A 16943-nucleotide genomic window follows, 5' to 3' on the forward strand; every position below is an offset into this window, starting at 1 on the left:
TATTTTCACTTACTTTTATTTTCACTCCAACCATCCTTACTTCCTTTTTGGCAAAATGCCACCACAAGGAAGACAAGGCATCGTTGACTCGTCCTTGGAAACCTACCAGGCCTTCGCAAGGCGATGAACATCAACTCTCTAAAAAATTTACATTTATTTTTCCTTACTATAGGGGTTAGAACCCCTTCTTACATACCTCTATAGTACTATATATATTTCAGATATATTTATTATTTTCCTATTTTGTTTGGCAAGCTTCCCTAGCTACCCTCACAACTAACATGGATTCCTAGAACTAGCTCTCTAACAAGTTAGAAGAACAAGGTCACTAGGCCTACCCTCTAAAACATCTCTTTACATGCCCACAATGTCTTCACAAGAGATGACTGCTCAAACCTCCCTAGACATACCTAACCTAATCTTGGGACTTTATGCCTTGATTGTTGGTCCCCAACACAAGAAAGAAAAATCCCCAAAATACACATAACACATTCTAGTTAAGGGGAAAAAACTTGGAAATATAAGACATCACCTGGACTAGCCACAAAAATCTTCCACGTAGCATTTGGCTTCCTCCTAGTGCTCCATCAAACCTATCTAATGCGGGAATAGAATAAAGAACCATCAAATGCACCCACACCAAACAGACACATGAATATGGATGCTCAAGGTAAGAAATGACTTTTCCTATCCAATAGTCTTGGTACCCTCTGCAAGTTTAAGTTGAAGCTTAAAAGACCTGCAAAGGCACCAAGCCTAATGTCAGTCCTTATACATAATAGGGCATCAATTTATTGAAGTTTACTTTAGTTTTGAACTCTATCCCTTGAAAATTCACTAAAAGGACTATAGAGCCCACTTTTTCCTATACGAACAATCTTACAAGAAGGGCTATTCCACTTTACCTGGGAATAACTCACAAGGGGCATCATAATATAAGACCAACTAACCCTTGGAAAATTTATACTTTCTAGCACAAAGGTCATTTTCACAATAGACACAAGAGATATGACATAATATGCAATAAATTGGTATTTACGCTAATTCTCGCATAGATGATGCATTATATTTTGAAAAACGAAGCCGCTGACACAATCACACAATCGCATGATGCTCATCTTCACTTTTTCTCACTCCATTCCTTATATCTTGTCATGAACCGGCACCCATTCCACCTCATCCTCTTAGCCCATACGAGCAGCAATTATGGCAAGAGAGAAAGACTTGATTTTGATCTTTTTATTTAGTGCATCATTTATCTTACTTGTGGTGGTGAAAAAGAGTGAAATTTTGCGAGATGCCATGGCCAAGCCAAATTCTTGTGATTTCACTAAGCAAAAATTATTATTTTTGGAAGCATATTACACGAGAGAGATACAAGACTGCATGAGAAGGAGGAAAAGCTACAGAAGAACAAATAGAGAAATGGAGGGAGTACAAGAGAGAAGGAAAGTAGAAGAAAAAGAAGCAAAGTTACTAGAAGCATTAGAGGATGGGATCTATGACATACTTGAGGGGGTTAGTTAAATAAGTCTCAATATGTTTTTTTTTGTACCTCGTAATATAGGCAAGATAAATTATATATTTTTTGCACACAAAATGTGTTTAAATCCTCAAGGATAAAAGGGAAAAAAAATAACTCTATTCTTCTTGATAGTTCTCAAGAACGATATTTTTCAAGCAATAATTTATTTTCTATATACCCACTATCTTACTACTACTTTATTAAGTGTATGATGCATGAACTAAATCTCTCTCATTATATAAGAAAAAATTAAGTTTCATGTTCCTTTGATATTCTATTACATGAGGCTAACTTCTAAGTGAGCTTGATACAAATAGATTTGAACATTGGCTCAATCGAATTGATTTTGATACTTTAGAGCTTATTTTGATTCCATACCATAAAGAGTAAATAGTTTCATATTTTTTCTAATTTTAAAATATTTTACTATACTAAATTATTAGCCTATGATTATTTTTAATCGTCATTGAAGCCTGATTGCCATAGATTGAATTGATGAGCAATGTTTTAAAATCAATTTTTTGAAAGGAATCGAGAAGAATTCTAAGGTGTAAGTTAAATAATCCAAGGCTCCTTGATCATTTAAACTTTTATTTTTTGTAAATCAAAAGTGTATTATATTTTGATATAAAAGTATAAAAAGATTGATTGAAGTGCTACAAAAAAGCTTCCTATGCCTTTTGATTTACTTACACGAATGTAGTATAGACAAGTTAAGATAAGTGTCAAGAAGAGGACAGGAGAGAGAGAAGAAGAGAGAGAAAAAGACTGCAAGAAGATAGAGAAAGAGAGTGATGAGAAGAGAAATACTAGAAAAGGAGAGAGAAAGACAGAAAGAGAGAGGAAAAAACCATGAAATCTTGGAGAGAGAGGTGAAGATGAAAGGAGACTTGTATTATAATATGATGGTCCAAAAATCAAGTCCCTAACATCTTATATACTAGCCACAGTGTAGCTAGTATTTTCCCATTATTAAATCCCCCCTCTCTTACATTCCATCCCCACCCGAAGGTTTTTGCCCTCAAAAACAATTTGGGCACTTATGATAACTGGGGAGAAGCTAATCAGAGTAGCACTCTACTGCATTATTACAGGGGTATACTAATGAATGCGTATGATGGGTCATTGGGTATGTATGATACATGGGCTTTATTAGAAAATTATAAAAATAAATTTTTGATCCAAATATCTTAAGTAAATGCGAGCTGCAGATAGTGGACAGCAAGCTGTTTACTATAGGGCCCTACTAAGTAAATCTGTCATAACTTTCTATAGAAGACTCCGATCAAGGCATGCTACACATCAAAATGGAGCTCTTGGTAAGTGCTTTCAGCCCATGTATGTTGGGTTTGGCTATTTCAAAGTTCAAAGTAAAATATGGTGTAAAACAGTGAGTTGTCTGCAATCTTCCTGCACTAAAATATGGATAACCAATCTTTAGCCAAAAGAATCTACCAAAAAAGATGGATGCTGGTCTAAATGAGATCCCCAAAAATCCATTAACCTCCTAGATCAAAAGTTATTCCATCATAATGATTGTCCAAGAGAAGAGAATGCCCATCAACCACATACTCCCCAGCAATCCATCAACCTCTCGGATCAAAAGGTATTCCATCATAATAATTGTCCAAGAGAAGAGAATGCCCATCAAGCACATACTCCAATCCCCCCGGATCAAATGGATACAATGAAGTATCCCCATAATCAAGTCCATAATCACATCCATAATCTCCTAGATCATAGGGAAGTACAATGCCATCTTCATATTCATGTATGCCCAAATCATGTATTATATCATCATCGAACATATGCCAGTCATCATAACCATGATCAAGGTACTCATTATCAAATGCGTTCAATGGCTGTTGTAAACCTTGATTAAGTGTAAACTGATTCTCAAGAATATTATCATGAGGTTTCTCCAAGAGTCTAAAACCTTCAACATAACCATTGTCGTCTATGAGTGCCTCATGTGATTCATCAGCTAAGATGTCATCAGCTTGTACATCTTGCTCTCCATTGTTCCCTTCTTGTAAATCTTCTTGGTCTTCTTGCTCATCTTCTTGTTGATCATGTTGCTCATTATGCCAGTCTTGTTGTTCAGCTTGCTCATTGCTCTCTTCTTCATCATCAACACTTTGAAAAGAACTCACCATTACATTTGGGTAATCATGAGGTATGAACTGATTGGGATATAGGATACCATGGTAGTTATATGAGCTTGCTGTGCTGATCAAAGCTAGAAGAGTACTGATAAGCATGACCATTATTGTCACGTCCATAAGAATTGGGCTGCTCAATTAAGAAAGGTTCACATGTATAATCATGACTATGTTGCTCAAAAGGTGGATGCTCATAAGCATAAGCATGTTGCCCACAATAGCCATTCTGCTACCATGATTCAATGGAGTGATACTCTGCATCATGACATGGTACATCATATCTATAAGCATTAACATGCTTTCTAGATGTACTTGCATACTGATCATGTTCATTTGCATGTTGTTGCTGTTCATATTCATAAGATACATGCAGATCATAGTGTGTACCATCAACATATACATATTGGCCATAAGCATAAGCATTTGATTCAAGTCTTGCTCCTTTTTCTCTGTCCGCCTTTATAAGAGAAATATACCGATCAATTAAAGCTCCAAGTTTGTCAATATTAGCCTGTGTTTGAAGCCAACCTTGTTCACTAGAGATTGAGCTATTGATCTCAGTTGCCATTATATCAAGTTGCTTTCAGAATCTTCTTGTTTGATGAGCATCAGCAAAGCTGCATAACTTCTCTATTTCTATTTTTGTCTTCCACAGGGTGAATTGCATCAATAAGCTATGTCAACTACTAAGATCAGCATTGATGCCTCTAGTAACAGCTGGTTCATCTGGCTATGAGGAGTATATAAGAAATGTATTGGTCTATTGTGCACCACTTTCCATCTGTGAAATAGTAGATAGTAAATCTTTGTCATTAGTTGAAAAATTCAGTCATTGTGACTTCACAACTTCTAGATTCTATGATTGAGTATCCAACACCAATAAGAGCTGAGGTAGCAAATGTCTCAAAAGCTGTGAACCAACATGCCGATGCACTGATGCTGTCAGGATAAAATTCAAATTCTTGTCAAAGAATTTCTGAATATGGCAATAGTTTCTCTACCTGTTTCAGACCATATTCAGATTTTCCAACAGTGCTTCATCAACCTCATCTTCTTAATGGCATTGCGGGGGACCTAACTCTTGTTTCTAATTCCAACTCATCTAGTCTGACATTCATCTCCAACAAAGACATTGTTGCAAAGTCTTTGATTAACTTGAAAATTTTGCATTGGAAGGATGCTTGTAAATCTCGCCCAAGCTTTGGCTTAAAAGATCCCCTTCATCTACTGGTGTATGTGGATGGAAGACTAGTTGACTACTTAGAGCTTGTTGTTGGAGCACTGTTAAGACCTCAAAGTCTGAGGCTTGCCATCATGGCATTTGAGAGGTTGTTGCTTCTGCAATCCTGACTTCTACAACTTGACAATCAGGAGTGACGAGGAGGAGGTCTGGATTCAAAGGCCAACGCATGGATGAAGGTGTCAATGGGTCACCAGACAACTATTGCAGCAACAAGACACAACAAGCCACTTTTAGAGCTGCAAATGATGCAACATGCTGCCACTTCTTCAGGACAAGCAGTAGACAACCAGCAACAGCTTTCAAATAGTTTGCTATTTGGGAATGTTCTTCAGGAAAAGCAGACCTTGGATGCTGCTCCTGGAGCCTCCACCGAGTAATGTGCTACTAAATTAGAAATTTTCCATGTCCCGTGCCTAAGCTGCCCTCAGAAAATGTCTCAGAAATGTTGTAGTTGTAGGTTTGGTTAGTTCAAAATGAAGCTAATTGAGAACATGCCTCTCCATTTCCAAAACCTCATCTTTGTAATGTATTATCTGCTTCACTGCAACAAGGACTCTTGTAAACTCGAGATTAGATCTATCCTAGATTCATGCAAAGATAAACATCATTTTTTGAAGTTTCAGATGATCTTTCTTCCCTCCCATGACTACCATTTTCTTGAAACCTGCATAACTGTCATTTCTGCAATTGCATAACATTCCATCTCTCAAATAATCACCTGGCTTGTGAAGGTGCACATGCCATGCCCACCAATCATTACCCGAGAAAAGACGCTGACAGTAGCAAGATAACAACCACAAATATTAATGATCCTTTAGCATATCACAGTGCAAATAATTATGTCCAGGAGTTACTATCAAAAAGTGAAAACAAACCTCCAGAAACCAATCAATGTAGTCTACATCAAGGGAAGACAAAGCAATGGGAGCTGTAAGTCATCCGTGAACCCAGCTCAGTGAAGCCATGTTCCCAATTTGGATCAAAGTACCTTTAAGATGATTCCCACGACTGAGCTTCGAACTGCTTCACAAAAGGTAGCCCTTTTTGCTGATTGTATGGAAGGAAATTTGAATACCATCAATCATGACTTTTCCAAGAAAATGTGCCAGAAAGCTGCTCTCACTCCCTTCATCAAGCTACTCCATTTCAGAAAGTAGAATTGAGCCGAAATTCTTGCCATTCTCAAGCTCACCTTTAACCCCATGTGAGCTTACTCATGGTTTTCAAAGCAACAACCAAGCTTCATTATCAACTAACTATGAACTGAATCAAAGACACAAACGGCAGTAAGGCAACTGAAAGTCAATCAACACCAGTGTGGTCAGTACTGCGAGGCTTTCTAATTTGATACACAAAGCCTATACACAGCTTCCACTTCCTACTAGCAGAAGATCCGCAGTTGCCTCTCCGAGTCCAAGTTCTGCAGTGGCCTGAGAGTGGTTCTGTGAAGGCAATCCTTAAGTGGATGCATAAAACAATGGAAATGATGTATAAAATTATTTCACAGACCTTAGAAGCAAAGGGTCTCACTGATGAGAGCCCTCGAGACTATCTTACCTTCTTTTGCCTTGGCAATCGTGAAAAGAGGCTTGGAGATGAGTATGTTCCTCCAGACAGCCCAAAAGAAGGTTCTGACTATAAGCAGGCACAGGACCATAGACGGTTTATGATATATGTTCATTCAAAGATGATGATTGTGGATGATGAGTACATAATTTTGGGATCTGCTAACATAAATCAGAGATCAATGGATGGAGGAAGAGATTCTAAGATTGCTATTGGAGCATATCAGACAGCCCATACGATGGTGAGTGAATCACCCTCACTACTGGCTGATGTTCATGGGTTCAGGATGTCTTTATGTGGTACGAGCACTTGGGGCGATTGGATAATGCTTTCCTGCAGCCTTGGAACTTGGATTGCATAAGAAAGGTCAGTGATACAGATGTGGATCTTCCAGGCCATCTCCTTACCTTCCCTGTTGCTCTGTCTAATGATGGATCCGTCTCCACACTTCCTGGCCGTGAGAACTTCCCTGACACCAAGGCCCCAATCCTGGGTGACAAAACAGCTCTTCCTCCAATTCTCACTTGCTAGTTTTGGTTCATCACCGGAGCACCGGTGCTTAGAATGCCCACCATTTCTATCAAACTAGACATAGCTTGTTTGTTTAAATGCTGCAACCATTTTCTTTACCAGTCACTGTTATTCAGTCGGAACAGAAAAGCGTAGTAAAGAAGGAATGTGTCAGGCTCTTTGGATCCCTTGCGTTACTCCATGGAGATCTGCTCATTCCTCACCTCTCGAAGATCATAGCTAGCATCATGCGCCAGCTCAGAGATCTAGACAGCAGTGTGCGAGATGCTTGTGTCGATGTGATGGGGATTCTATCGGAGGGAGAAGTAGCAGTGGCAGGCTGAGTGTAGGAGGGTCCTCCAAAGGAATCAGCCATGTGGCTGCTCCTATGTGCTACAACCTCCTACGGCCAGTACTCCTAGCTCTACGGCAGCTGCAGACTGGAGCACCTGCGCCAACCACTCCACCACCTCCTGCTGCTCTTGCTCGACCTGTACCAAGTGGAGGGCCGAATGTTGCACCATTGGATCTTTTTCCTCACGGGATGCCTGGACTTGGTGGGGCAATGCAGGCACTCTAGATTTTTAAGAAACAATCCACAGTTCTGGGTTTTGAGTACCATGGTTCAAGCAAATCCCCAAATTCTACAGCCCATGTTGCAAGAGCTGGGTAAGCAAACTCCTTAACTGCTCTGTCTGATCAATGACAACCAAGGAGAGTTTTTCCGGTTGATAAATGAAGCAGGGGAAGATGCAGGTGCTAGTGACATCCTTGGTCAGCTTGCTGAAGTGGTGCCTCAAACAATCAATGTCACTTGTGATCGAAATGAGCTCTTGGCATCCAACTATCTTCTGGAAATGCTTGCACTAAGGCTGTTAGAATAGCATATGAGGCTACATCTCTTGCAAGCTGAAAATGGCTACCATCACTCCATGAATAATCATCAAGATGGTTGTCTATTAGAAGCTTGCGATGTCGAGAACGCATTTCTTATAGTTATCTCCCACAATGAGCAAGTGATCTATTAATATAGTAGAAGGGATATCCTCCATGAAGGCTTGAAAGAAAGCTGGACCAAGAAGAAGAAGAAAATGCATGTTCTCAAAAGGTAGAAGGGAAAATAGTCTCCTCTAAGTCTTCTGAAACCCTCTTAACCAAGAACCCTAAAATTTACCTCAAAGTTAGTGACGAGCTGCTGAATCTAGTCTTCCAGCCTCTAAGCTTGGTCCAAGGACTCTATTAATGCTCCTGACTACTGTTCTCCTGGTCCTTGACCTTTGGGTCCTTTAGTGCTCCTCCATTTTAGTGCATGTCCTTGTGTACCTAAAGCTTCTTGGATTGATTTTTTTTAATTGAAAAGGATGCTAACTGAGCATGTAAGGTAACTAAATGGATAAGAACTAAGCTCTGATACCACTTGTCAAGAAAAGAGAGAGAGAGAGAGAGAGAGAGAGAGAGAGAGAGAGTGTGTGTGTGTGTGTGTGTGTAGAAGAGAGAGAAAGATTGCAAGAAGAGAGAGAAAGAGAGTGACGAGAAGAGAGAAAGATAGAAAAGGAGAGAGAAAGACAGAAAGAGAGGAATAAGCCATGAAATCTTGGAGAGAGAGGTGAAGATGAAAGGAGACTTGTATTATAATTTGATGGTCCAAAAATCAAGTCCCTAACATCTTATGTACCAGTCAGAGTAACTAGTATTTCCCCATTATTAAATCCCCCTCTCTTACAGTAAGTTTTTTATCAACATGTATCAAGATAGTTAATTCCATATACTACAATAAATAAGGTGCATAATTTTTCTTTATGTTATTGGTTGTAGAGTCCTCATTAAGATGATAGTCATTCTTGTGGTTGAAGGGTAATTCCAAATGCTAGAAGAAAATTTTATTTATCTTAATGATGACAAACTTATAAAGATAATATGGAAGATGTTTAACTTTAACATAGACTCAAAAGATAGTCCATTGCAAAATAACACTTAACCAATACTCTCTTCTTTCAAATGTGTGAGCTTTTCAAGGATTGTTACTATAGTGAGAATGTTTAGTATGTACTAGCAAATATTTTCAAGCACATAATTATCAATTGCATTTTCAAGGCTTGTAAAATTAGATAAAGGAAGAAGAAATATTGTTTTCCATTGGCCATGCTAATAAAATTTAATACAAAGTTTAAGAAAATAAAAGTATTGATAATGAAATATTTACAATTTGATTTATGCAATGGAAGCTTTGAAGCTCTCTTTGCATAAATACATGTTGTATTAAAATCTCTTTTATGATATTTTTGTTTATTCCAAGTATAAAATCTTTGATCTTATCTTTCCAAGCAAAGACAAAAGAGCTCTCACATCTTTGTCTTTTTCTACATTTTGCTTACTACATGGTAATCCAGCTACCTTTGCTAATAATAGTAAGAATCCATATTCCATCTATTTGAAATGAATTAAATAGATATATGAATGTGAATTTAGAGCTTGGGCACCTTGTTGACGGTCAAAATTCTATATCCACGGCAAAGAGAGAGGAGAGAGAAATAAGCTACCACCAAGAACGAAAAGAGATAAGAAGGAAAAAAAATAAGGGAGGAAAAAAGATTAACCTTAAACTTTTTGGTAATTTGAATTTACATTCAATTTTTACTATCATACAATCCCAAATATATCATTAATTAAAGTGGACAATACCATATATCATTAATGTAATAGATGTCACAATCACAATTACGAGATTATCAAATTTAATATTCATAATAAATATTTATGATAATATTGTATCCAAACCTTAAAATGATTTTTTGCTTATTCAAAAAAAATATCAATTTAGGGAGGTTCTGCTCCCATTGATCTAGAGCACTCACTCTCTCTCTGTATCTAAAAGGTATTTTTGAGGCCTCAAAACTCTCCTAATGAATAGAGGGAAAATTTTAAAACATTTTCCTTCTTTCCCAAAAGACCCCCTTCTCCTCAAAAAATTCATTTCATATTATGTATAGTCAAAGAAAAGCTATTTTTGTGTTTTTCTCTGAGAATTGTTACTTCATTTGGTATTCTCTCTCTCTCCATTATTTCACTAATCCACCCATCAAATCGTTCCATTATCTTCTTCCTTCCATAGCCATAGCCATAGCCTCAAAGGCACTATTATCCAATTGGTGCTCCACAGCCACCATTCCTCATCTTGTAGTTAGCTCCTTGCCTTCTTCCTCATAAGAACTAAAAGTTTCCTCTCCAAATCATTTTGATGGAATTTGCAAGTCATCACTGGCCTCCTTTAGGTTCTCTTGAGGCTATTTGTGTTCATAATACAAAGAGCAAGCATAGATAGTGGACAAAAGCAATGTTCAACAAATATTCATAGGTATACATGTAATCAAAAGCAACATGTCCTCATCAAGTAATGCATCATTATATATTAAATAATCATTGGAAAGTTAAATTGCTCAAGTTTAATTAGGTTTGAGACAACAGTCTAGTTATAATAGTACAACATGTTTAGACTGCAAAGGATTTGAAGCTTGCTCCCAATGGTACATAGCATGTATTCTCATCTAATTGTAAGTCTCCATGGTAATGCTCCTTTTCTTGGTTTATCACTTTGTAATCATGAATTTCATATGACTATGCACACACACACACACATTTTTCTTATAGATAGTTTTACATTAAACTTAATAGAGAAACAACCCTTAAGGAACCTAACCACAATGTATGAAGCTCTGAATATTGATGTAGGTGAAAACTTGATCGTTGGTAAGTCTTTGCAAAGCCTTCTCAAATATAAATTTTCTAGAACAAGTATAAACATCCAGTGTAGATTTGTTCCTACTTGCCTATCTCTTATGTACTTTAACCCAATCCAATCTCTCCTACACTTAGTAAAGCTACTATTATATATTCTACAATTCCTATTCCAACTTTGTTTCTCATGCAATAACACGTCCATGCCCTTCAAAATAAAAGATCACTTAAGAATTTTATAAGGCCTTTGAACAATTGTAACCAATCGAAATGTTACGTTTCATCAAGCATCCAAAACTTCCTAAACCAAGATTTTCTTCATCTCTTGTAATTCACCATCAATGACAACTACTCCATCAATCTCAATATCCAAGTCCTACAAAAGTTAATTTTGAATTTGCAGTCAACCTCTTCATCATCATCTCATTCTCCACTCATAACATCACAATTGACTCCATTTTGTTAATGCACTTTGCTTACCATTTCTTCCATCCATTCACAAATTATCTTTGTTGAAAATTTGATATTTGAATGATCTTGTACAAAGAATTATTTTCTTCTTTCAACTACATGACTTGATGTCCCTTTAGCGATTGTTACTCAAGCCCACTAATATGTAGTTTTTGATCAAATTTATGCTACTACTATGACTACAGGTCTTGTACTAATTCTAGCTTCACACATCCCTAATTTTAAAGATCATTCAAAATTTTGTGCATTGGTTTACCATGATTTTTTCCTTGCAATATCCACTACATGTACATGTACTTTTGTTTCCTTCTTAATCTTTCTTTTCAATTGTGCCTCTACTTCTACATTCAAATCTTTCTTCTTAGCAATATTAGTCTTAACAAGCACTTTGGACTCCCCAATCTTAATTTTCTTAATATGTCATGCATCACTTGCATGTATAAATTTCACAAATATCTTCTAAAAGGACAAGTTAAGGACATCCCAAATCCCTTATCCAAGGTCTGTGCACTTGCATGGCCCCTCATGGCCAAAACCTCATAGACAAGTAAGACAAATATATCACCAATTTTCCTATGTGTTCTTCCAAAATACTATATGGATCCTTCTACCCATGTTCTTGGATGTCTAACAATCCCCTCTTATGCTCCACATGTCACTTACTCGGCTTCTTTGAGTGTGGGATTGACACATTCCCTTGTATCTCCAAATACAATACATTAATTTGGTGATACAAGGATACCAACATAGAGATTTCCCAACTCTTCTACCCATATTTGTGTTGATTTGTAACAAAAATCTTAGCCATTATCCAATCATACATAATACCAACTAAATTATGGATATCACATTCTTGGCTAGTCAAAGGATAACGAATGTCTCCTACTAATAGCATCTACTTTAATCAAGAGCACTACCTTCTCCATGAACCATCACTGGTGATTTTTTCTACTCAATGTTAGATTGTGCAGGCATTAGGGAAAATATAGACTTAAAAATAGCTCTTAGCTTAGGAATTAATGATCTCCTGTAACGTGCCCGTCTATTGGTTTTCCAAGCATGTTTTTAGCGATTCATCGAGAGATGAGTCTAAGCGACACCGCCCGGCACTCCCATGGAATGTCACGGGGTTTTTCGCCTAGGGTTTCTTGAGTCGGCCTCACAACAGAATGTTTGTAGCCGAACCCACTAGGATCGACCTGAAACTTGAGTCCCTAGTGGCCAAGGTCTCCTGATAGCATTCTAGCGTCATGTTTTGGGCATCCTACTTTACGCAAAGATACCCAAGACAAAGTAGACCCATGCCGCACTTGGTTCAAAGAGAATGGGAAATGAGAGGGATGCCACACTCCACCTCTTTGCCCATAGGGCATAGTCCCATTCCGGTCCCCTAAAATGGCATGAATCGGGGTTCTAACCTAATGATTTCTAAGCATCAGTCATTAATAAAACCTTGTGAGAAGCTTCCCAGTTCTCTGGGACCACCCTACCATAGGACAGACCCATCGGGGATTCCGCCCTCCTGCTTCCCTCGCTTGGCATACTTTAGTTGTTTAATTATCCCTATCACTTTTAGGTGTGACATGTAAAAACGGCTTCCTTAATTAGCATTTTTAAAGGACAGGGTTTGTTCACGTAATCTTATGGCATTGACATGAAAACAAATTCAAACAGGTTCCCTGGAAGTATTTAATATTAGCAATTTATTAGAGATACAAATCTTGTCAAAAGGGACAATATCCGCAATCCGTAAGGATGCAGTTTATTTCCACCAAGTTTCCACCTTGCACTAGTAACAAAGGCCCCTCAAAAATCTATCCCGAGTCACACTGATCATTTGAGTAGGACCCGGAGGCAGGGAATTTACAGCCAAGAGCCCCCTGCCATCCAAGTGTCCTCCTATGTTCAAACTAATCCATGGAGAGACCTCTCGTGGCGGGTTTGCTCCACGTTGGCATCACGGCTATTTAGAACCCCCTTGGCTAGGGTTGGCGGCCAGCTGGGGGTGGTTTGGCGCGCCCTCCAAAAGTTCAACCTGATTCACTATGCTCATTTATGAGTTTGGGGTTACACAATCTCTTTTTTTTTTAATAGAAGCACTGTTCCTAAATTTACAAGCACAAACAAAGGTGCAGGTGAGTCCTCGAGACATTTGCTAAGGTGGGGATCCCTTAACTTGACACTTAGCGTTTGACCTTCCTGCCTTGGCGGCAATTTCAATATCCTTCGAGGGTTAGGGAATACTTTCTTCTCAACCCCACTCCTGCATGATAGTAGTGAGAAATTATGCAATTGGATCTATATCCGATAGTTCTCGAGATGGAAGCTGTCCTAGCTTGCTAGTCTTTAATCTAGGGTTCTTGTCATTGGAAGAAATGATAAACCTCTTGTATTAATGACAGATTATATCATGGTTGAAGGTGATATCTTCAAGGTTGTTTCAGCTTTATCGAGGCCAGATTTTGAATAGAGACCAACGAGTGTTTTACTTGTCTCATGGTCCACTTATGAAGTAACAATAGATTGGCTCAATTACCTTTAATCCTAAATAAGTTGAGTTAAGCCCCATATAGGATTTATCTCATTGAACTACATGAGCAATTAAGTTTAATGCTTCATATGTGTGTCTTATAAGTGTCTTTACGATGACTCGCTAGTAGCACCGTTGAAACCGTCCGTAATACCGCGTAATCTAAATGCGAGTCTTTCCTAAGACGATGATGCAATATGGAGTTCTACTCTTGGGAATTTCTTTTCAATGCACTTACGCAAATTATAAACAAAGGCTTGTGTTTTTCTATCGTATGAGGAACATGAAGTTATCAACCTAATGCATGTGCGAGCTACATCTCTCTAAAGGACTATAAGAGCCCAAAACCCGGCCTATTGTTGCAAGACCTAAACATACTTAACCCAATTATTGTAGCATTCACAACTCTCATGGATTTGATTCAAACTTTTTCCCCTACCTTTTCAATTTAACCAATTTCACGATGCAGAAAGTATGATTTTTGCTTAATGACGAATATGCATAAGCATCCTAACAACCCATTTTTCAGTACCTTCAAGCATGCCAATGTTAGTGCATAATCTAAAGCATTATGGACACAATCAATAAGGTCCTTGATTTTTTTAGTGTGCATGAGTGCAAAACCTTTCATGCAATTTATTTGTTCAAAACATGCCAAAGTGCAAATAAAAACAATTTCCAACATGATAGAATGATGCAACCTAAATGGTGGTTAGTCATCATAGACCTCTGCCGAATACTTTTCCCTTCCCAATGAATTCGGCCTATGTTCTGAAGGCCTCCCATCAAGGTAGGATTTATGGGACGCACCCGATTACCAAGTGATGCAGTTCCTTGACCTGCATCTCCATCAGTTGAAGCGAGATCTCCATTCGGTTGGACTTTACTTTGCATGGGAGGCATCGGATAATTTTGGTTTTTCCTTCGTGGCTACATGCCCAAGTTACGAGAGAGACGACTCCTTGTGGAGGGAATTCGTCCGTGAGAACCTTCTCAAAGAGGGGGGGAAAGAAAGACGGCAAGCTCGGAAGTCTTCAAAGAGAGAGAAATTCCCTCTCTCTCTCTCTCTTTCTCTTCTCTCTCTCTCTCTCTCTCTCTCTCTCTCTCTCTCTCTCTCTCTCTCTCTCTCTCTCTCTCTCTCTCTCTCTCTCTCTCTCTCTAGCAACGAACCTCCTTTCCCTTCAGTCAACCAACGTATAGGGCCACCAACTCCACTCCTCCTCGATGTCCTTCTCAATGCTTAAGCCCTTTTTATAGGGTCTTGAGGGGGAATTTAGTAAGGTATGGGGGCCCTCCCCCTCCTCCCACAGCACACGGCAGCCCCCATGCCTCCCTCTCTTGGTACGCGGCAACCCCCCTTGGCCTCCTCCACGGCACGCGACACCCCCTTGACCTCCTCCACGGCACACGCAGCACCCCCTTGGCTTCTTCCATAGCACATGTTGCACCCCCCTCCTCCTCCAACGTTGATACACGACAACCCCCCTGTGCCATCCACTAGTTGGTGGCGTGAGTAGGAGGCAAAACTATTCTCTTTTTTTAAATTAAAAAATCATATAATTAGGGGTGGAGGTCATACAGCGGGAGGGAGGGGGAAATGTTACATTCTTCCCCCTTAAGGAATCGAGATGCCCTCATCTTGAAAGGAATAGGGGGTATTGTTGGTTGAGAGTACTCTCATCAATCCATGTGGCATCTTTTTCTGGAAAGTCCTTCCACTGGATGAGGTACTCCTTGAGTATTCCACTCCTCAATCTCTTTTCTCGAATGTCCAGGATTCTAGATGGCCAGAGCTCAAGGACTCCTTAGCTTGGCATTACAACTTGTTGATCATCAAGTACATGGCTAGGATTGGATACATATTTCTTTAGTAGGCTAACATGAAATATATTGTGAACCTTTACATTCTCAGGGAGTTGGAGTTTATAGGCATTGGGCCCTAGGCATTTGAGGATCCTGTAGAGTCTGCAATACCTTTGACTCAGTTTTTTAAATTCCTCCAATGATAGGAAACTCCTCTTGGGCCGTACATGAATAAAAACCATGTCTCCCTCATTAAAGAGTTGCTCTTTTCTATTTAGATCTACATAGGCTTTCTGCCTATCCTTGGTAGCTCTAATGTCTTGTTTGATGGTCTTAACTTGCTCATCCATTTCCTTGAGCATTTCCTTAGAAGCTTCTACTCTTAAAGTAGGATCTGAAAAGTTCAATGGGGAACGGCAATCATGCCCATACAATGCTTGAAAAGGTGTCATTTGGATGCTTTGTTGGTAGGAAGCATTATAGGTGAACTCTTCTAATGGTAGATATTGAATCCATTTCTTGGGTTCACGACAACAATAAGCTCTAAGGATATCTTCAATGACTTGATTGACCCTCTCTATTTGGCCATTAGTTTGAGGGTGATAGGCTGTGCTGAAACAAAGTTGAGTCCCAATGGCCTAAAATATCCCTCTCTAGAAGTGAGATGTGAAGAGGGAGTCGCAGTCACTAACGATCCTTCTAGGCAACTCATGGAGCCTGAATATCTCCTTTATGAATAGTCTGGCAATATCTGAAGCTTTATAATTTGTCTTGACTGGAATGAGGTGTGCAACCTTGGTCAGCATATCTACTATAACCATAATTGAGTTGTAGCCACATTGCACTGAGGGTAACCCAACAACAAAATCCATACTGATAAATTCCCACTTCATTTGGGGGATGTCGAGAGGTTGCAGCTTCCCAAGCATATTGACATGTTCCGCCTTGATGCACTGGCAAGACAAACATTCCGTAATATATTTAAGCACATCTCCCTTAAGCCTTCCCCAATGGTAGCTCTTTCTGACCATGTTGAGGGTCTTGACATATCTGGGATGGCCTAAAAAGGGGGAGTCGTGTACTTCCCAAAGTATTCTCTGTTTGAGTTTCTTGCTCGAGGATATGCATAATCTTGTCCTAAAATAGAAAGTCTCTCATTGATGGAGAATTCTTGATATTTGACCTTAAGTCTCCAGTTTTGGTCACTTTCCAAAATTTCCTTTATCATCTCTAGATATTCTGAATCATGGGTATCTTCTTGGCTAGTTCAAGGATAGGGTTGCTAGGCATTGACACCATAGTTGCCAAAGATTTGGCCATTGAGGGTTCCTCCATGATAAGAGAGTTGAGGAACGCCTTGCGACTTAGAGCATCAGCGACCACGTTCTCTTTGTCAGG

At 39.0% G+C, this 16943-nt stretch overlaps 1 pseudogene; it reads left to right on the plus strand.

Moving 5' to 3' along the window:
- The first annotated feature begins 6404 nt into the window (after positions 1-6404).
- On the plus strand, positions 6405-7245 carry LOC148011315 (phospholipase D alpha 1 pseudogene; annotated as a pseudogene).
- The last annotated feature ends 9698 nt before the right edge of the window (positions 7246-16943 follow it).

This window comes from Lygodium microphyllum, chromosome 28, assembly GCF_053477565.2.
Source record: "Lygodium microphyllum isolate KBCC chromosome 28, Lygodium_microphyllum_v1.1.10, whole genome shotgun sequence".
NCBI lineage: Eukaryota > Viridiplantae > Streptophyta > Polypodiopsida > Schizaeales > Lygodiaceae > Lygodium > Lygodium microphyllum.